The following is a 21,088-nucleotide window of genomic DNA, read 5'->3' on the forward strand; positions in this document are numbered from 1 at the left end:
TGGGCGAAGAAATTCCTCCTCATCTCAGTCCTAAATGGCTTACCCCTTATCCTTAGACTGTGACCCATGCTTCTGGACTCCCCCGCCATTGGGAACATCCTTCCTGCATCTAGTCTGTCTAGTCCTGTTAGAATTTCAATGAGCTCCCTCTCATTCTTCTAAACTCCAGTGAATATAAGCCTAATCGACCCAATCTCTCCTCATACGTCATTCCTGCCATCCCAGGTATCAGTCTGGTGAATCTTCGCTGCACTCCCTCCATGGCAAGAACATCCTTCCTCAGATAAGGCGACCAAAACTGCACACAATACTCAAGGTGTGGTCTCACCAAAGCCCTGCACAACTGCAGCAAGACATCCTTGCTCCTGTACTCAAATCCTCTTGCTATGAAGGCCAACATACCATTTGCCTTCTTAACTGCCTGCTGCACCTGCATACTTACCTTCAACGACTGGTGCACAAGGACACCCAGGTCTCGTTGCACTTCCCCTTTTCCCAATCCTTTGCCGTTCAGATAATAATCGGTCTTCCTGTTTTTGCCACCGAAGTGGATAACCTCGCATTTATCCACATTATACTGCATCTGCCATGCATCTGCCCAATCACCCAACCTGTCAAAATCATACTGGAGTTTCTCTGCATCCTCCTCACAGCACACATGCCCACCCAGCTTTGTGTCCTCTGCAGAATTGGAGATATTACATCCAATTCCCTCGTCTAGATCATTTATATATATTGTGAATAGCTGGGGCCCTAGCACCGATCCCTGCGGTACCCCACTAGTCACTGCCTGCCACTCGGAAAAAGACCCGTTTATTCCAACTCTTTGCTTCCTGTCTGCCAACCAGTTCTCTATCCAAGACAGTACCTTACCCCCAATCCCATGTGCTTTAACTTTGCACGCTAATCTCTTATGCGGGGCCTTATCGAAAGCCTTCTGAAAGTCCAAATACACCACATCCACTGGTTCTCCCTTATCTATTCTACCAGTTACATCCTCAAAAAATTCCAGTAGATTAGTCAAGCACGATTTACCTTTTGTAAATCCATGTTGACTTTGTCCGATCCTGTCACTGTTTTCCAAGTGCTCTGCTATTACATCTTTTATAATGGACTCTAGCATTTTCCCCACTACCGATGTCAGGCTTACCGGTCTATAATTCCCTGTTTTCTCTGTACCACCCTTTTTAAATAATGGGGTTACATTAGCTACCCTCCAATCCATGGGAACTGTTCCAGAGTCTATAGAATTTTGGAAGATGACCAGCAATGCATCTACTATTTCTAGGGCCACTTCCTTAAGTACCCTAGGATGTAGATTATCAGGCCCTGGAGATTTATCGGCCTTCAATCCCATCAATTTCCCTAACACCATTTCCCTACAAATACTGATTTCATTCAGTTCTCCCCGGTGTCCTGGGGCCAATATTGATCCCTCAATCAACATCACTAAAAACAGATTATCTGGTCATTATCACATTGCTGTTTGTGGGAGCTTGCTGTGCGCAAATTGGCTGTCGCCTTTCCTGCATTACAACAGCGACTACACTTCAAAAAGTATTTCGTTGGCTGTAAAGTGCTTTGGGAGGTCATTGTAACACAAATTGTTTTTAAAAAAAAGTTAATTAATTTGTAAATCTTTTCTCTAACCTGTATAATTTTCCTACCTTTCACCGTTTTTCCAGGCCTCGAAGCCTGTGCCTCTGTTGCCCAGCCACGCCCGAGCTAGGCACCTCCCGTCGCGCTCAACAAGCGGCCCGCGATCGCTGCCATCTTTGTGAAGGCTGGAGGGGGCGGGCCTGAGCCGAGCGTCGCCACCGCCGCCATCTTAGTGAAGGCGGGCGGGGCGGGAGTCAGCGCGCAGCTCAACTTCGGCCCGGAGCGCGACTTGAGTCTGGCCGGGCCTCACGCGGTAGGTTGCGCGGCCGGCTCTGAGGCGCTGATGAGCGGCGGCATTTCTCTCCCTGGTCTTGAAGCTGGCTCGGGCGGGGGGCCGGTGCTCGGGAGGGCGGGAGCGCGGGGGGCGGGAGCGCGGGGCTCGGGAGAGCGGGAAGGGGGCGATGGGTTACCCCGGCAACCGGGCCCGGCCCTCACTGCGGCCGCGGGCCACTCGCCCTCTCTCTCTCCTTCCCTCTGTCTCTCTCCCCTCTCCCTCCCCCTCCCCTCCACCCCCCTTCGCCCCTCTCCCCCTCCACTTACCCCCCTACCCCTTCCCCCTCTTCCCCTGTCACTCTCTCTTCCCCCAGTCGCTCTCTCTCTCTTACAACAACAACATGCCCTCGAAAAAGCCTCGGCACCGCCGGGCACTCCAGCTAGTATATATATTAGGATATATATAGGGGGTTAAGATGTGATATATACACTGTAAATATATTGGGGTTGATAATGCAATGTATCTCTGGGCGGGTGAGATGTGATGTAAAGCCCAATTATATTAAAATGATTTAATGAATGAGCCCAACACTGAGCGAGCAGGAGCCAGGAGAGAGGCGGACTGACTGATTGCGGCTCTCTAGACACGGGCTGAGTCGAGTCGCTCCCTCGTGGAGAGCCGCGGGGCTTTCAGGCTGATAACGGAGCGGAGCCTCCACTTCTGCCTCTCTCCCTCTGTGTCTTTACGTGAATCCAGGATATATCTTTCTTTATTTTTGTTGCTGGTTGCAGTCCCGGGGGCCGCAGTGAGGAGCGAGCGAGTGAGGTGGCTGTGCCCGGGGATGCGCTGCCCTGCCTGGCCGAGTCTCTGGACGGGTAAGCTGGGTGGCTGAGCAGCTCTGGGTCTGGATTTATGCTCCAGGATATTCCATGCAATTCCCGGCGGAGAGACCCTATCCGCCATCTCCCACCTTTTTGTCTTTTGACGTTGTTGCAGATTAATGTAATCGTTCCATTAGAAAAATCCGCTGCCTCTCTTCCCCGCTTGAGGTTGAGCCACTTTCCTGTTGGCTCTTTCGGTCTCTGCCTGGGTCCCAGACAGCGTCTGCATCGACTCATGGCCGCTCCTGTTAGTGTGCAGACCCATCAGCAGCCCCTCTCCCTCTTCCCAGCATTACTGCTAAGAGCAGCAGTCTGGTGTGGAGATTGAGAGAGATCCACCGTGGGTTTGCCGGTCGAATGAATTTTAGGCATTTAAAGGTCCCCAAATTAAACGAAACATAAAAGCAACTCCCTGCCGCCACCCCGCCCCCCACGGTTTTTGCAAGTTGAGGCAGTGAAGGCCTGGGCCATACACATGAGGAGTCAGAGGGTCCTCCCCTGGTCAGTGATCAGTTTTTGCTGATTTCAGTTCGATGAGGGCAGCAGAACTACTCTGGTCCGGGGCACCCTCCGGTCCACGCTCTGGTCCGGGGCACCCTCCGGGCCACGCTCTGGTCCGGGGCACCCTCCGGGCCACGCTCTGGTCCGGGGCACCCTCCGGGCCACGCTCTGGTCCGGGGCACCCTCCGGTCCACGCTCTGGTCCGGGGCACCCTCCGGTCCACGCTCTGGTCCGGAGCACCCTCCGGGCCACGCTCTGGTCCGGAGCACCCTCCGGGCCACGCTCTGGTCCGGGGCACCCTCCGGTCCACGCTCTGGTCCGGAGCACCCTCCGGGCCACGCTCTGGTCCGGAGCACCCTCCGGGCCACGCTCTGGTCCGGGGCACCCTCCGGTCCACGCTCTGGTCCGGGGCACCCTCCGGTCCACGCTCTGGTCCGGAGCACCCTCCGGTCCACGCTCTGGTCCGGAGCACCCTCCGGGCCACGCTCTGGTCCGGAGCACCCTCTGGGCCAGAGACCCCCGCCTTCCCGCACCTGAATGCTGAGCATTACTTTCTGGAGTGAGGCTTTGGCTGGATGGGTGACAGCCAGGGTCAGCAGGTGAAGGGTTGCAGCCCCGGCGAGTGGAGACTAGACTATGGTCTCTTAAATACTGGGTTGACATCCAGCAGATTACTTGCGTCCGGGTGGAGTGAGCACTGGCTCAGGGTAGGATATCTGCCTCTAAGCCAGAGGGTTGGGTTTGAGCTCCACTCCAGACAGCCCCAGCGAGGGGAGATCGGAGTATCGGCTCTGAATACTGGGCTGACATCCAGCGGGATACTTGTGTCTTGTGGGTGATGGTGGCCCTGGTCTCCCCATTGTAAAGGGTAGGTGGGGTTCTTTAACCTTGCTTGTAGCCCATCTAGGAGAAGGCACTCCTCAGATAAAATCGGTGAGCAAGGCAATGGCAAATCACCTTAGCCTAGTGGGTGACTCGTGAATGTCGTGTGTGTGTCACGATCAAACCCCATTGAGAGAAAAACCAAGTTAATGTTTCAGGTATTTTGTGTTTGTTTTGGGAGCGGGATGCTTCTCATTCTGGTAGCTGACACACTCTTGCTTGTTGCTAACCGTTTTGGTCTACTTCTGAGGTACACTTTTTTATTTCTTAAATATCAATGTGACTTCAAAGGGAGTCGCCTGTTCCCTGACGAGCTGGCCTGATGTATTACAGGTGACTGCCATTATCAGTGCTGGCCTCCTCACTGGAGTGGCAGTGGGAGTGGAAGGTGGATAGTTTTGGATGAGCTCAAGTCTAGGCAGGGTAAGGCGGGAGGCTGGCCTGCAGGGCATTAAAGCGTAGTTCAGGGGTACACAGATAGTTTTTGTACACTTTCCTGAGGTGCCGAAACTAAACGCAGTGCTCCAGAAGGGGTCTGACCAATGCTCCCTATAACTGAAGCATCACTTCCTCTTTCTATTCCAGCCCCCCTGGACAAAAAGACCAACATTCCACACCCCTGTTTTATTTGTATTAAATCCACCAAGTTCAGTTCCTTGATTTATTTTTAGGTTCCCTTCCACTGCTGATATTTTGTCCCCTTCCTCCACTGTGAAAACTGATGACGGCACTCATTTAACATGTCTGCTATTTCTTTTATTATCCATTGTAGTCTCGCCTGCATCTGTTTTTTAAGGGCCCACATTCCCCTTTACCACTCTCTTTCCCTTAATATGTTTATAAAAATCTTTGCTGTTAGCTGTGCTATTACTTGCAAGTTGTTTTTTTCATACTCCCTTTTTGCATCTTTATTTCTCTTTGCTCTTTGTATCCCTTTGTTGCTTTTTCTAGCTCTCCCAGTCCGCTGGATTTCCACTTTCTCTTGCAATTGTGTATGCCTGTTCTTTTTAGCCTGATACTATCTCTTACCTCGTTTGTTGACCACGGTTGCTTAACTACACAATGGAGCTTTTCCTTTTTAGGGGTATGTACTGGTTTTGTGTCGTACCAGATACTTGTTTGCATGCTGCCTGTTTGTTTGTTGGTTTACCCATTAGCAGTTCAGCCCAGTTTACTGCAGTTAATTCATTTCTCATCTCTGAAGGCTGCCTTACTTAAATTTAAAACCTTGGTTTGTGACTCTACCTCCTCCCCCCCCCCCATCAAACCTCAATCCACTGCCCACTGTGTAAGGACAATGTTCTCGATGTGTAAACATTAGATCAGGGAAACCTGATACAATTTCTGAAGCCTTTGGGCCCTACTTTGATTGACAACTTTGCTTATTGTGAATATATACTTTGGCCTATTTCAAATCAATAAAGGGGGGTGCGGGGGTGTCCCACACTGAACTTCATTTAGTAGTTTTCTGTTTTGCCAGGCAGTTGCATGGAGCATTTTGCCTGATTTTGCGTATGGATTCTGCCTTATGATCTCTGATCTCCATTAAGTGTTGATGGAAAAGTTTTGAGACACTTTTATTGGTTTGCAACGGTATTGGTGAGATAAGTAAAGTTCTGTGATCTCGTGCACTCTTGCTCCTGTTACATAATAAGGTTTAAGGTAAAGATAGAGAAAGAAAGAAAGACTTACATTGCTATAGCACCTTTCACGACCACCGGACATCTCAAAGCGCTTTGCAGCCAATGAAGTACTTTTTGAAGTGTAGTCACTGTTGTAATGTAGGAAACACAGCAGCCAATTTGCGCACCACAAGATTCCACAAACAGCAATGTGATAATGATCAGATAATCTGTTTCAGTGATGTTGATTGAGGGATAAATATTGGAGAAGGTGATAAGAAAGACCAAAGTAATAAATTGGAAAAAGCTGATTTTTATGAGGATGGGAATGGAACTAGGGAAAATAATCTGGAAACATTTACTGACAAACAAAGAAATAGAACAGCGATGGGAAACATTTAAAACGGTGATCAATAGAGTCCAGGAGAAATATATTCCACTAAAAAGCAAGAACAAACTAGCCAGTAATGAAATGGATGAATTAAAAAAAAGGGAAAAATTGAAACTAAAGAAAAAGACATACACTAAGCGCACAGACAACACAGGAGAGGATGACCAAGGGGAATATGAAAAGGTTAGGAAAGAAGTAAAAAAAAATTAGGAAGGCAAAGAGAAACTATGAAATTAAATTATCAAGTAATATAAAAAGAAATAGTACAATATTCTGCAGACACAAATAATAAAAGAAAAACCAGGCTAGGGATTGGGCCACTGAGGGATACACATGATAAACTGGCAGGTAGTGTCAATGAAATGGCAAAAATATTGAATAATTACTTTCTCTCGGCATTTACCAGGGAGACTAACATGGTGGACATGACTTTAGAAGCAGTGATCAAAAAAAGATATAAAGCCATTTAAGATAGAAAGAGGGAGATAATTGATTAATCAAACTTAGAGAGGATAAAACTCCTGGTCCAGATGGAATGCATCCATGCATTTTAAAAGAAGGTAGCGAAGAGATAGCTGAGGCTCGATTACATATAGATATAAAAATGCATAAGAAAAGGGAATAGTGCTAAAGGACTGGCGGACAGCTAATGTGATTCCTATATATAAAAAGGGAGGTAGAACAAGTAGGCGAGGGAACTAGATGTAATATCTCCAAGTTTGCAGAAGACACAAAGCTGGGTGGGCGTGTGTGCTGTGAGGAGGACGCCGAGAAACTCCAGTATGATTTGGACAGGTTGGGTGATCGGGCAGATGCAGTATAATGTGGATAAATGCGAGGTTATCCACTTTGGTGGCAAAAACAGGAAGACAGATTATTACCTGAACGGCAATAGATTGGGAGAATGGGAAGTGCAACGAGACCTGGGTGTCCTTGTGCACCAGTCGCTGAAGGTAAGCATGCAGGTGCAGCAGGCGGTTAAGAAGGCAAATGGTATGTTGGCCTTCGTAGCGAGAGGGTTTGAGTACAGGAACAAGGATGTCTTGCTACAGTTGTACAGGGCCTTGGTAAGACCACAGCTTGAGTATTGTGTGCAGTTTTGGTCACCTTATCAGAGGAAGGATGTTCTTGCCATGGAGGGAGTGCAGCGAAGATTCACCAGACTGATACCTGGGATGGCAGGAATGACATATGAGGAGAGATTGGGTCAATTGGGCTTATACTTGCTGGAGTTTAGAAGAATGAGAGGGGATCTCATTGAAACTTATAAAATTCTAACAGGACTAGACAGACTAGATGCAGGAATGATGTTCCCAATGGCGGGGGAGTCCAGAACCAGGGGTCACAGTCTAAAGATAAGGGGTAAGCCATTTAGGACAGAGATGAGGAGGAATTTCTTCACCCAGAGAGTGGTGAACCTGTGGAATTCTCTACCACAGAAGGCAGTTGAGGCCAATTCATTAAATATATTCACGAAGGAGTTAGATATATTTCTTAAGGCTAAAGAGATCAAGGGATATGGGGAGAAAGCAGGGACAGGGTACTGAGTTTGGATGATCAGCCATGATCTCATTAAATGGCGGAGTAGGCTCGAGGGGACAAATGGCCTACTCCTGCTCCTATCTTCTATGTTTCTATGCAAGTCCAGGGAACTATAGACCAATTAGCTTAACGTCGGTGGTAGGAAAGATAATGGAATCCTTAATCAAATATGTAATAGAAACTGAAAATATAATAGAGTAGTCAGCACAGATTCCAAAAGGGAAGGTCATGCCTGACCAACCTTATTGAATTCTTTGAAGAAGTAACAGAAAGGGTAGATGAGAGTAACATAATATATTTGGATTTCCAAAAGGCCTTCGATAAGGTACTACATAGTAGACTCATGACCAATGTTCCCTTTAAGCTGCGCAGTACTCTGCAGCTCCCGCAGAACCGGTTCATCATCTTTTAAATAGGAAAAACTGCGCATGCACGATAATTTGAATGGGTAGCGCAGAGCATGTGGAGTCAGGGGACAAGTAGCAGAATGGATAGCAAGCTGGCTACACAACAGAGAGCAGGGGTTAAAATAGTTAGTCAGATTGGCAAATGGTGGGAAGTGGTGTTCCACAGGGATCGGTGCTGGGATCACTGTTATTCACCATTTATATAAATGATTTGTAGTCTGGAATCGGAAGTACAGTTTGAACATTTGCGGACAACACCAAATTGGGACGGGCGGGGGGGGTGGTGGTGGCATAGTTAATATAGAGGAGAACTGCGACAAAATACAGGAAGACATGAATAAACTTGCAGAATTGGCAAGTGAACTTCAATATAGATAAGTGTTAGGTAGTACATTTTGGTAGAAGAATGAGGAGGCCACAAACTCCTTGGAAAATAATTGTCTAAATGGGGTAGAGAAGCCGAGGGATCTGGGGTAAAAATACACAACTTTCTAAAAGTAGCGACACTGACTAACAAGGCTATAACAAAAGCAAACAAAGCACTGGGGTTCATTTCTGGAGGGATAGAATTGAAAAGCAGAGAAGTGATGTTAAACTTGTATAGAACCTTGATTAGACCACACCTGGAGTACTGTGAACAGCTGTGGTCTCCATATTATAGGAAGGATACAGAGGCACTGGAGAAGGTGCAAAAAAAAAAGACCTACAAGAATGATACCAGAACTGAGAGGTTACACCTGTCAGGAAGGATTGAATGGGCTGAGGCTCTTTACGCTAGAAAATAAAAGACTGAGGGGTGACCTGGTAGAGGTCATTAAGATTATGAAAGTGTTTGATAGGGTGGACATTGAGAAGATGTTTCCACTTGCAGGCGAGAGCAGAACTAGGAGCCATAAATATAAGATAAAGTCACTAATAAATCCAATAGGGAATTCAGGAGAAACGTCTTCACCCAGAGAGTGGTGAGAATGTAGAACTCGCTACCACAGATGCATTTAAGGGGAGGCTAGATAAGCACATGAGGGTGAAAGGAAGAGAAGGATATGCTGATAGGGTGAGATGAAGAAGGATGGGAGGAGGCTCATGTGGAGCATAAACACAGGCATGGACCTGTTGGGCTGAATGGCCTGTTCTGTGCTTTAAATACGAAATAAATCTGATTTATAGAATATAGCCTGAGAGATATGGTCTGTCTGTCTGCTATTTGTCTATTGAAGTATCTGGAGAGTATGTGGCGTTTGTTATGTGTTCAGTGAGCCTATCAAGAGCACAAAGGGTTTATTGTTCAACCCGGGCACTCCATCCTACCAAATTACTTTACATAGAAGGTCTTTCTACAATTCATTGACAGCACAGGCTTGCTTATGGGAGCTGGTTTTGTACTGGGCACAAGATAAGCATCTGGAGTAGCCTGAATTGTTGCTCTGAGGCCCTCACGGTCAAATAGCCTGACCGACACTCACTGCCTGGGTTCATAGATTAAGAAAGGCCATGTGGGTCAGGGTGTCTGTGGGATGATCCCCTGCAAGGGAAAGGGGAGGAATTTCACAATAAAACGAGGGAGGACAAATAGACATTAAAAATCTGATAGTTCCGACTTGTAATACTCTGGTTTGTTTTCAGCTTTAGATTCCTTGGACAAGTGGAGAAGGCTGTTAACAAAGGACATGGGAATCTTGGCTTGATAAATAGAGGCATAGAGCATAAAAGCAAGCAGTAAGGTTTATGGTAAACCTTTATAAATGACTGGTTGGTTAGACCACAGTTAGAGTATTGTGTCCAATTCTGGGCATCGCACTTTAGAAAGAATGTCCAGGCCTTGCAGAGGAGATTTACCAGAATGGTACCAGGGATACGGGACTTCAGTTAGGTGGAGAGACTAGAGAAGCTGGGGTTGTTCTCCTTGGGACAAAGAAGGCTAAGGGGAGATTCAATAGAGCTGCTCAAAATTCTGAGGGGTTTTGATAGAATAGGTACGGAGAAACTGTTTCCATTGGCAGGAGGATTGGTAACTAGAGGAGACAGATTTATTATTCATAATTAACATATAGGTTAAGGCACAGAAGGCCTTTAATATGATGGATAAGTGAGAATCTAAAGCTACGTCAACTGATTATTCCGGGAGGCTTTTCAATGGTTAGGGATGGTGAAGTATGCATATGAACCTTGTTTCACATGGAGTTCAAAGTTACATTTTATAGACTTCAAATCCATTCCTAAGCCATGCCTCTTGCTTTAGACTCTGGAATTGCAATCCCAAATAAGGAAGCAATACTCGAGTCTTGGACAGACTTGGGCTTTGTAGAGTGAAGTGCCAATTGGAGGTGTCACAGTTTTGGCTTTGTATGCACGATATTTTCTTGGGCTCAGCATCATGGGGCAGTCCCGTAAGCAGATCTTGCGATCTGGAGCGGACCTCTTTCTGCCCAGTATCTAGGTGGTTGTTGTGGTATCTTCACGCTCTTCCCTTGGAGAACAGTGTGAAGTAGTGGAGGGATTTGTAGGCTAATTAACAGTCTGACAGGCTGTGATGTGAACACTCCATCCGTGGTCGTAACCATCTTAATATCTAGCGATCGCAAGACTCAAGGATTGCAACAGAGAAGCCTCAACTCTCTACACTAGCTATTGGTTATGTTTCAAGTTCTCCTTTCTTTGAAAAGGCGGACTGCATTTATATCCTTATCAGACTGAGGCTCAGGCTCTAAGCCAACAGTCTGTTTCTTTAAATAAAACAGATGAGTGAACAGTAGAAAACATCGAGTCAGATACTTCTCCATTCTCTTTGATTTATAAAATAATAAAGACGCCACTCGCTTTCTCTCTATATACACAGGCTTCAAAATAGAAACTCTCTTCTTACCCTGTGAAACGTATCACAGCTCCAAGCTGGTCAGCACACACACTGAAAAGCCGAGGAGACTCTCTATTAACAGAAAGTCATAACAGATATCATTTGGTCCTTTTGAAGATGTACTGAAACTGAAGGCTGCTTTTTGTTCACCAATATTAAATGTACTGGCATCTGATGCTTGCTTTGCAGTGTGAAATCTGGGGTCATTTAAACTAATTGGCCTAGAAATTCGGTGGGCTGCACCACCAGTTAGCGCCCAAAGAGGTCACTTAGTGGGTTTAGCGCCACTGGTCACGCCTCCCGTGAAATTTAGCAGGGTGCTAATGGCGGCATTAGCCGGTAGTGCTGCGTCGCCACCGATGACATAATAGGTGTGTGCAGTGCCCCGCTACCGCCCTGATCACAAAATTTGGTAGCGCTCCCCGCTGTAACGCTGCGACCGGTTCAGGGGGGCCTACCTGCGGCGGTAGAGGTGCGGGGTGGGCATTTTTCTTGCTGGCCGCCTGCCAGCACCTCTTCGCGCAGCTGTCCCCGGCCTCCTGAGCCCTCCACCCCCGCCCCCCCCCCCCCGCGTTGTGCCGGCTGTCTCCCAAGAGCCCGGCACTTCTCCTCGGTGCCGGGCTCTTTTGCCGGCACTCGCGATCTCAGATCGTGCTGCAGCAGGCCCCTTCCCTTTAAGAAGGGGAGGAAGGCCTGCAGTACCGCAGCGCGACGTGCCGCAGCGTGTGGCGCTGCGAACTTCAGTTGCAGCGCCCCAAGAGGGATGCAGGGCGCCTCGAGTAGCGCCGCACTTCCGTTTGGGGCGCTCAAACTGAATATCCGGCTGGCGCTCGCGACTCCTTCTGGGGCGGTACTTCCGGCGCCCTGGCGAGAGGGGCGCCACCGAATTTCTAGGCCATTGTGTTTTCTCCAACAATTTGCACTTTGTGAAGCCAACCATAGCCAGTAGGTCTAGCTAGGCCTTTTCCTTAAGCCATGTGGTTTTAAGCCCTCTCATGCAGTTTCTAGAAATATTGGCCTGAATTCCCGAAGTGTTCGGGAAACCTGGGAGAACCCAAATTTAACGGCAGGGCCTGATTTACATGGAAGACCTCTGTTTCCCACCTGGACCTAGCCAGATTGAGAAGCTGGCTGGCTGCGGGCGGGTAGGCCTGCGGCACTAGGCCTCAGAGAGGAGGGAGGGAGGGATTGCGCGGGGGCCGGAGGAGTGGGGGGATCGGCAACAATCGGGGGCCAGGAGCAGCAGATCGGTGGCAGGAACAGTGTATGGGGGTGGGGTGGGGGCGTGGCCTCGTGAGGGGGTCTCCGATGGCGGGGGTTGGGTTAGGCAGGGACGCTGGATCTAGGAGCTAAGTGTAAAGGCACTTATCTCCTGGATCCCGCAGTCCTCGCATTACTTTAGCTGGTGGGTTTCACCAAGGCCTGCAAAACCCGACCAGCCAGAGTAAAATTTAAAATGGAGGTTGTAGTGTATGTACCCGTCTACCTTTAAGAGAACTATTGTATGTAACCGTCCACCTTTAAGAGAACTACTTTAGGTGTTGCACTACTTTGTTGGCTTCTGTATACTGTAATACCTGATGTGCCTCAATAATCCCGAGACTCGATGTTAGCGAAACAAAACAAGGCTTTTATTAACTTAGAAGATAACACGCAGTGGAGAGAGGTATCTTCCATCTGGGGCTCTGCAGTACTGGATATGAGGCCAGACTGAGCTGGCTTACATAGAGGCCAGGTATGGGCGGAGCCCTACACACAACACATGCCATACATTCCAATATACAATACAATGGTGAGGAGAAACCTGAAACCAACCACAGTCACAGGCAATACAATGGTGAGGGGAAACCTGAAACCAACCACAGTCACAGGCAGTGATGAATGGAATATTTCATCACAATACCGACGGTGACCACACCGGTATATAAGTGCTGTGTCAGGAAGTATTGGGCAGATTCGCCCTGACCTTCGAATAGTAAAGTCCTGTTTTAAGTTACTCTTGGAGTCTGTGTATTAATTAACTAAACAACCCACAGACTTTACAGAGGTTACTTATAATATTTAACTAGGCGCCCCGCTTTCTGGGAGTGGGTTGGCTGGCCCACCCCCAACCACCCCCCATCCTATCTTGGAGGCGGGTTGAGGTCAGGATTCAGATTTTTAACACTTTAGCTTCCCACCCGACCCCAACCCACCCCCTAAGCATCTAAATCACAGATTTAATACAGATGAAAGTATATTCTTGTCAGTGGAAGTAAGAAAGTGAGCAGAGTTCCCTCAAAGCTTTAGTGATATTGTAGATCATAAGGCCAGGAATGCCGATAGAATTGAAAGTGGCAGGCGATTTCTGAAAGATATGAAGATACGGGGTTCAATTTTCCCATCACTTGCACCTGTAATTTTGTGTCATTGGGTGTAACCGACCAGAAATGTGGATGGAGATGGCTTACGTTGGATATCCGCCTATAATGTCAATGCCAGTTTTTAACTAGATTGAAGGTAAAAGAATGCATGATCGAATGGTTAGGGAGATCTGTTGCATTTTAAACCATTTATATTTTTAGTATCTATTTATTTATGAGTAGTGGTTGGCCACTTTAAATTTGATTACCTCACCGTGACGGAATCTCTCCACTGCCTGTCTTTCTACTGATTGTCCATGCTGGGAGAAGGTTCGCTGTCCATGCTGGGAGAAGGTTCGCTGTCCATGCTGGGAGAAGGTTCGCTGTCCATGCTGGGAGAAGGTTCGCTGTCCATGCTGGGAGAAGGTTCGCTGTCCATGCTGGGAGAAGGTTCGCTGTCCATGCTGGGAGAAGGTTCGCTGTCCATGCTGGGAGAAGGTTCGCTGTCCTGTATGTTTTGCAAAATGCCACTTCAAAGGCAGATGATCACTGTCCAGACAGATTGTATAATGAGAGTTATTTCCCAAGTTGACACAGTTAAAAAAGACTTGCATTTATATGGCGCCTTTCACGACCACCTCAAAGCGCTTTACAGCCAATGAAGTACTTTTGAAGTGGAGTCACAGTTGACGGATTTAGCTCTTTGATAAAGTAACGGAAAGGATTGATGAGGGAAGTGTGGTTGATGTGTATATGGACTTTCAAAAGGCATTTGATTAAGTACCACATACTGTAATAAGCTTGTTAGTAAAATTGAAACTTGTGCGATTTAAAGGGGCAGAGGCTGCGTGGACACAAAATTGGCTAAGGGACAGAAAACAGATTAGAGGTGAACGGTTGTTTTTCAGACAGGAGGGAGGTGTACAGTGGTGTTCCCCAGGGGCCGGTATTGGGACCTCTGCTCTTTTTGATTTATATTGATGACCTGGACTTGGGTATACAGGGCATAATTTCAAAGTTTGCAGATGACACAAAACTCGGAAATGTAGTAAACAATGAGGAGGATAGTAACAAACGACAAGAGGACATAGACAGACTGGTGAAATGGGCAGACACACGGCAGATGAAATTTAACGCAGTGAACTGTTTCATTTTTGAAGGAAGAATGAGGAGAGGCAATATAAACTAAATGCTACAATGTTAAAGGGGGTGCAGGAACAGAGAGACCTAGGGGTGTATGTACACAAATCTTTGAAGGTGACAGGACAAGTTCAAATCAAATCAAATCAACTTTTATTGTCATTGTTAGTGCACAAGTGCAGTACAACGAAATGTAGGCTTACGACTCCCGAGAGTGTACATTTAGATTAAGACAATTAAACATTCAACATACAATTGGCTTGTAATACATTAACATAAACATAACCATAATAAAGTGCATTGACAGATGTGCAGGCTTTAGAGTTTATTTGTGGAGTTCAGTAGGATGACAGCCCTGGGAAAGAAGCTGTTCCTAAATCTGGTCGTACGGGTGCGAATGCATCTGTAGCGTCTCCCAGATGGCAGGAGGGCGAACAGACTGTGGCTGGGGTGGGTAGGGTCTTTGATGATGGTCCGTGACCTCCGTAAACAGCATTTCTGGTATATGTGCTCTATGGTCGGTAGCCGGGTGCCGGTAATGCGTTGGGCAGTTTTGACTACCCGCTGCAGGGCTTTCCGGTCATAGTAGCTACAGCTGCCATGCCATACTGTGATACAGTTCGTCAGGATGCTCTCTATTGTGCAGCGGTAAAAGTTAGAGAGGATCAGGGGTGACCGGTTACATCCCTTCAGCCTCCTTAGGAAATATAGGCGCTGCTGGGCCTTCTTCACCAGAGAGGAGGTATTGAGGGACCAGGAGAGGTCTTCCGTGATGTGGACTCCGAGGAACTTAAAGCTGTCCACCCTTTCCACCACAGCCCCATTGATGTGGATGGGGGTGTGACTTCCGCCTTTAGACTTCCTGAAGTCCACAATGATTTCTTTGGTTTTCTTGATGTTAAGGGCCAGGTTGTTATCGGCGCACCACTTCACGAGATGCTGGACCTCCTCCCTGTAGGCTGACTCATCGTTGTTGGTGACCTGGCCTACTACCGTGGTATCATCCGCAAACTTGATGATGGTGTTGGAACCATGAACAGCCACACAGTCGTGGGTGAAGAGGGAGTAGAGGAGGGGGCTCAGCACACATCCTTGTGGGGCCCCCGTGTTCAGGTTCGGGGGGGGGGAGGTGTGGTTACCTAATTTGACAGACTGGGGTCTGTTTGTTAGGAAGTCCAGGGTCCAGTTGCAGAGGGAAGTGTTCAGGCCAAGAGTTTGGAGTTTGGTGGCCAGCTTGTTGGGGACGATAGTGTTGAATGCTGAGCTGTAGTCTATGAACAGCATTCTGATGTAGGTCTCTTTACCATCTAAGTGATTCAGTGCAGAGTGTAGAGCAGTTGTGATTGCATCCTCCGTTGATCTGTTTGCATGATAGGCAAACTGGTGTTGGTCAAGAGAGGCGGGAACACTGGCTTTGATGTGAGCCAGGACCAGTCTCTCTCAACACTTCATTATGATGGGTGTGAGTGCGACAGGTCGATAGTCGTTCAGGCACGTCACAGCCGTTTGTTTTGGCACAGGAATAATGGTAGCGGTCTTGAAGCATGTAGGGACTACTGCCTGGGCCAATGACAGATTGAAGATGGCGGTGAAGACATCAGCCAGCTGATCAGCACATTCCTTGAGTACCCGTCCAGGGATGCTATCCGGTCCAGCAGCCTTTCGTGTGTTCACTCCGCGTAGAACACCCCTGTCGACAGAGTGAGCACCTGGTCTTCCGGGGGTGGCAAGGCTTTGGTAGCCGGCTCCCTGTTGTCCCTGTCGAAGCGAGCGTAGAAGTTGTTAAGCTCCTCCGGAAGGGAGGCATCGCTAACCGGGGGGCTGGTGTTTTTGCTCTTGTAGTCAGTGATGGACTGGATGCCTTGCCACAGTGGCTGTTAAAAAGGCACACGGGATCCTTGGTTTTATAAATAGAGGCATAGAGTTCAAAAGCAAGAAAGTTTTGCTAAATGTTTATGAAACACTGGCTAGGCCCCAGCTCGAGAATTATGGCCAATTCTGGGCACCGCACTTTAGGAAGGATGCCAAGGCCTTACAGAAGGTGCAGAAGAGATTTACTAGAATTGTAGCAGGGATGAAGGACTTCAGTTATACGGAGAAGCTGGGATTGTTCTCCTTAGAGCAGAGAAGTTTAAGGGGCAATTTGATAGAGGTGTTCAAAATCATGAAGAGTTCAAAATCATGAGATTTGAGAAGAGTAAAGTATGAGAAACTGTTTCCAGCGTCAGAAGGGTCGGTAACCAGAGGACACAAATTTAAGGTAATTGGAAAAAGAACCAACAACAACTTGCATTTATATAGTGCCTTTAGCGTAGTAAAATGGTCCAAGGTGTTTCACATGAGATGCATCTTAAAGGCTGAAAGAGCAGTGGAGATGTTGACAGGTTGAGGGTGGGACTTCCAGAGCTTCGGGCCTAGACAGCCGAAGGCATTGCCTCCAATGGTGGAGCGAAGGGATGCACAAAAGGCCAGAATTGGAGGAGCGCAGATATCTCGGAGGGTTAAAGGACTGAAGAAGGTTACAGAGATAGGGATTTGAAAACAAGGATGAGAATTTTAAAATCGAGGCGTTGCTCAACCAGGAGCCAATGCAGGTCAGCGAGCACAAGGATGATGGGTGGACGGGACTTTGATGCGGGTTAGGATAAGGGCAGCAGAGTTTTGGACGAGCTCGAGTTTATGGAGGCCAGTCAGGAGTGTGTTGGAATAGTCAAGTCTAGAGGTAACAAAGGCATGGATGAGGGTTTCAGCTGCAGATGAGCTGAGGCAAGGGCGGAGTCGAGCGATGTTACGGAGGTGGAAGTAGGTGTTTTTGCTGATGGAACAAATATGTGGTCGGAAGCTCATCTCTAGGTCAATACCAATGTTGTGAACAGCCTGGGTCAGCCTCAGACAGTTGCCAGGGAGAGGGATGGAGTCAGTGGCTTGGGAATGGAGTTTGTGGTGGGGCAGAAGACAATGACTTCGGTCTTCCCAATATTTAGTTGGAGGAAATTTCTGCTCATCCAGTACTGGATGTTGGACAAGCAGTGTGACCAAATAGAGACAGTGGAGGGGTCGAGAGAGATGGTGGCGAGGTCGAACTGGGTGTCGCCAGCTTACATGTAGAACCTGACATTGTGGTTTCGGATGTTGTTGCCAAGGGGCAGCATATAGATGAGAAAAAGGAGGGGGCCTTTTCCCAATTCTTCAGGTCTCCTGATCCCAAGGTGGAGGACGGAAACTCGGTGGTAATTGTACGAAAACTCCTGTATGTGAAACATTGTGCTGTACAGATGTTGATCCAACTTAGCAAAGTGTTAAGCAGTTAATAGTTTTGAACCGCAGGAGATGCAAGTTAAAAGTTCTGTAATCAAATGAAATCTTCTGCGTTGATTTGTCGTTACACAGGAGAGTGCAAGGTGACAAAGGGGTGTGCAAGACCTCTGGCCGACCCCAGTGAGTATAGCAAAATCGCGCTGTCTTGATTAAAGTGTAAGAAATCACACAACACCAGGTTATAGTCCAACAGCTTTATTTGAAATCACAAGCTTTCGGAGCGCTGCTCCTTCGTCGGGTGACTTCACCGGACGAAGGAGCAGCGCTCCGAAAGCTTGTGATTTCAAATAAAGCTGTTGGACTATAACCTGGTGTTGTGTGACTTCTTACATTTGTCCACCCCAGTCCAACACCGGCATCTCCACACCTTGATTAAAGTGTTTTCTCTACCGTTATCTGACATCTACGAGAGCCTATCAAGAGGGCTTGTGCTAATTCAACAACTTAATTACAGCAACAAAGGTTTCTGTTCAACCTCTGGGCTCACCACATCACCAGATATTTGTGTGTGTATATGTAGTCACAATTTGGTTCATAGGAATTGAGGGCTTGCTCAAGGGCATGATTTTTGGTGCCGAGCCCGAGAGACGCCTGGTGCCAGTAAAGTCTGGATAAGAAGATCGTCCGCAGGCCAAAAACAGGCTATTCAAACAGTTAAATTTTAAAGTAAATTTGTCAGACTTGTCAAGTGCTGCCACTGAGCAAACAGTGCATGGGCTGAGTACAAGACGGGTGGATTGTGAGTTATAGCAGGCCTGGCTCTCATTGGAGGAGAAGGAAAAAGAACATGCCTGCTGTTAGAATAAAATTTTGCTGGAAAAGACACAAACAACAAATTCGCTGACTGTGACTAATTGAATCACTGCACAATGAGACATGCTACGCGTGGCTGGAACAAAGTTCCTCTCGTGTCCTGTTATCGCAGTCCCAAGAACAAACAAGGTTCACTGGTACCCTATTATTGAACTAATCACATTCCGCCGGTGACGCGGACGGAACAAGACGGAACCAAGACCTTTCGCAATCACTGAAGAGGCAGAATTGGCAACACGAGTGTGTAAACTGACTGGAGGAAAATAACGATATGCGCTAATGAACAAATTGATTGAATGAATGTAAATGATCTAAAACCAACTTCTTGGAATTGTATATAAGCTCGGCACGTACTACAATCGGGAAGAAGGTGCTCTCGCAGACCGCGTGGTTGCAGACGCTTCTCCCAGAGCTCTGTCATTTAATAAAGTTGTCTCTCTTACTCAAAGTCTAGTTTCCGAGGAATCATTTTTCCTACAACAAATTGGCGCTGCGAGCAGGGTGCCACGGAGCTGAACAGTCGCTCGAGTCAGTGACCAGGGTGAGTAGTCAGATTTTTGACCACCCATAAATCAGAGACACTCGACAAGGCGACTGAACGGCGAAGCGGCACCAAAACGAATCTGGGACACAGACTGAGTGGGTAAGAGACACTACTTGATTTGTATTTGTATTTGTATTTGTGTAATAGTAACTAAGAAAAACCTCGGACCAGGAGGACACTTGTCTCAGACACCTAACCTCAGGCCGGTTGTTAAGAGGGCAAATGCCCCACGCGAAGGCCAGGACCATGAAGTAGGTGCCGAGACTCCAAGGTGTTCTAAAGTCGTGATACTAGTCGAGTATGGTTAACATTTTTCTGCATTATATCATGTTGCTAAGTGAACTAGGAGATTATTAGTGTCGGTGTTGTAGGACCCTGATCAGGTAAACAGACACCGGGGAGGGGTAGAAACCCCGTCCAACAAGCAAGCGTTACACGTCCGGGCAGTTTTGAGAGAAAGACAAACCCGGACCTCTGAGAACGCTGGCATAGAGTGCGACAAGAAGCTCGGGTATTCTCGGAAGGAAAGAATAGGGGGGCTCTCTAAGGAACAGATCTCCAGACACGAAGGAACGATTGGTGAAGCAGCGGCGATGTCAGGTGAGGAAGTTAAGAGGGGACCTTCGGGCTCCCTCACATATTCTTATATGACAGACCGACAGTCGTTAATTAAGAAGATGCAGAAAGACGGGTGGGATGTGTCACAGACTTTAGAACTCCAGAGAAGCTGGTTGACTAAACAGACAAAGGATAAAACCAAGAAGGCAGGAGTGTTATTAGTACACCAACTAGCAGGACTCATTGAACAAGTAAACGTAATAAAGAAAGTTGCACAAGACAAAGTACAGGTGGTTACGGAACTCAAGGTGAAATGTCAAGCAAAGATTATAAAGGAATTAGAGTGTAAGGTATATGAGGGGGGGCGAATGGGGACCTGTCCAGACACCACCTCCCTTCCCCCATATTACAGTGCAGAACCAACAGCCCCTGCAGGCGAGGGGGACGTTGAAATAGTCGAGATGGCTCCTGTGAGTCGGGGCGGGACATTGGCTAATCCCACCGCCAGTTACAAACCATTTACTCCCGGAGAAAGACAACAGATCATGACTGTCTTAGGAAAACTCCAGCCCCGGAGCCAGAATGTTAAATTCTGGACGGAACTTAACGCCGTCTGGGTAGGGCACCAGTTGCACCTAAAGGGATATTCACCAATTGGTCCGAGCAGCCTGCCCTACGGACAAGTGGCGACTTGTGGCAGGCGGGCATGCAGTTCAACCCGCTCAGGACTACAGCGGAGGGCATTGGACACACGCGGTAGCCCTCACTGACGAAATGGACGCCCAACAGCCGGCATTTGCCCTTTTTAAGACAGAAGTCCAGAGGGTCCTAGGTGATTCCCCCACGAATTGGAATAGAATCACAACAACCAAACAACAAAAGGGTGAGGGAGCGTCAGAATATGGAGAACGATTATTCAATATCTACCAAGAGAGCTCGGGCCAACAAAATGCCATTAGGACGGACCCGGCCTTTATACAGGCATTTAAGGATGGCTTGTCACCCAGCCACCAAGGCATCATTAAGATGGGGGTAGTAACCACCAGAAACTATGATGACCTGGTAGAATGGGCTTGTGGGGTAGATGGAAGTGGGATGAAGGATAAGGATAAGGATAAGGTTAAGGTAAAGCAAGAGAAGGTAGCAGCCGTGACTAATTGGGAATCTGGAACCCGACCCAAGAAAGGACCATGCCACAACTGTGGAAAGATGGGCCACTTTGCAAAAGAATGCAAAGGGAAGAAAGTTGACAAACAGTGCAATTATTGCGGAAAACGGGGGCACTTAGAGGCCGCCTGTTACGGAAAACACAGGCCTAGTGAGGGGCAAAACACCCTAACCGCCGAAGAATATAAGGAATGGCAGGAATATAAGCGTAGTAGTTGACGTCCTGTGGCCCCCGTAAAAGGGAGGGGAGAAT

General features: G+C 47.7%; 1 protein-coding gene across 2 annotated transcripts in view; it reads left to right on the forward strand.

The window, feature by feature from the left end:
- Positions 1-2,487: 2,487 nt before the first annotated feature.
- LOC147100438 (CMP-N-acetylneuraminate-beta-galactosamide-alpha-2,3-sialyltransferase 4-like) overlaps positions 2,488-21,088 on the forward strand; it is a 163,550-nt gene continuing 144,949 nt past the window's right edge. Inside the window, exon 1 of one of the 2 annotated variants that reach the window (XM_085968162.1) lies at positions 2,488-2,748. The gene's annotated coding sequence lies outside the window, so the exon portion shown is untranslated. The remainder of the gene's footprint in view (positions 2,749-21,088) is intronic. The other variant, XM_085968163.1, reaches the window with a different exon arrangement.

This window comes from Somniosus microcephalus, chromosome 26 (assembly GCF_052327205.1).
Source record: "Somniosus microcephalus isolate GS21.2 chromosome 26, FLI_Smic_1.0, whole genome shotgun sequence".
NCBI classification, from domain to species: Eukaryota; Metazoa; Chordata; class Chondrichthyes; order Squaliformes; family Somniosidae; genus Somniosus; species Somniosus microcephalus.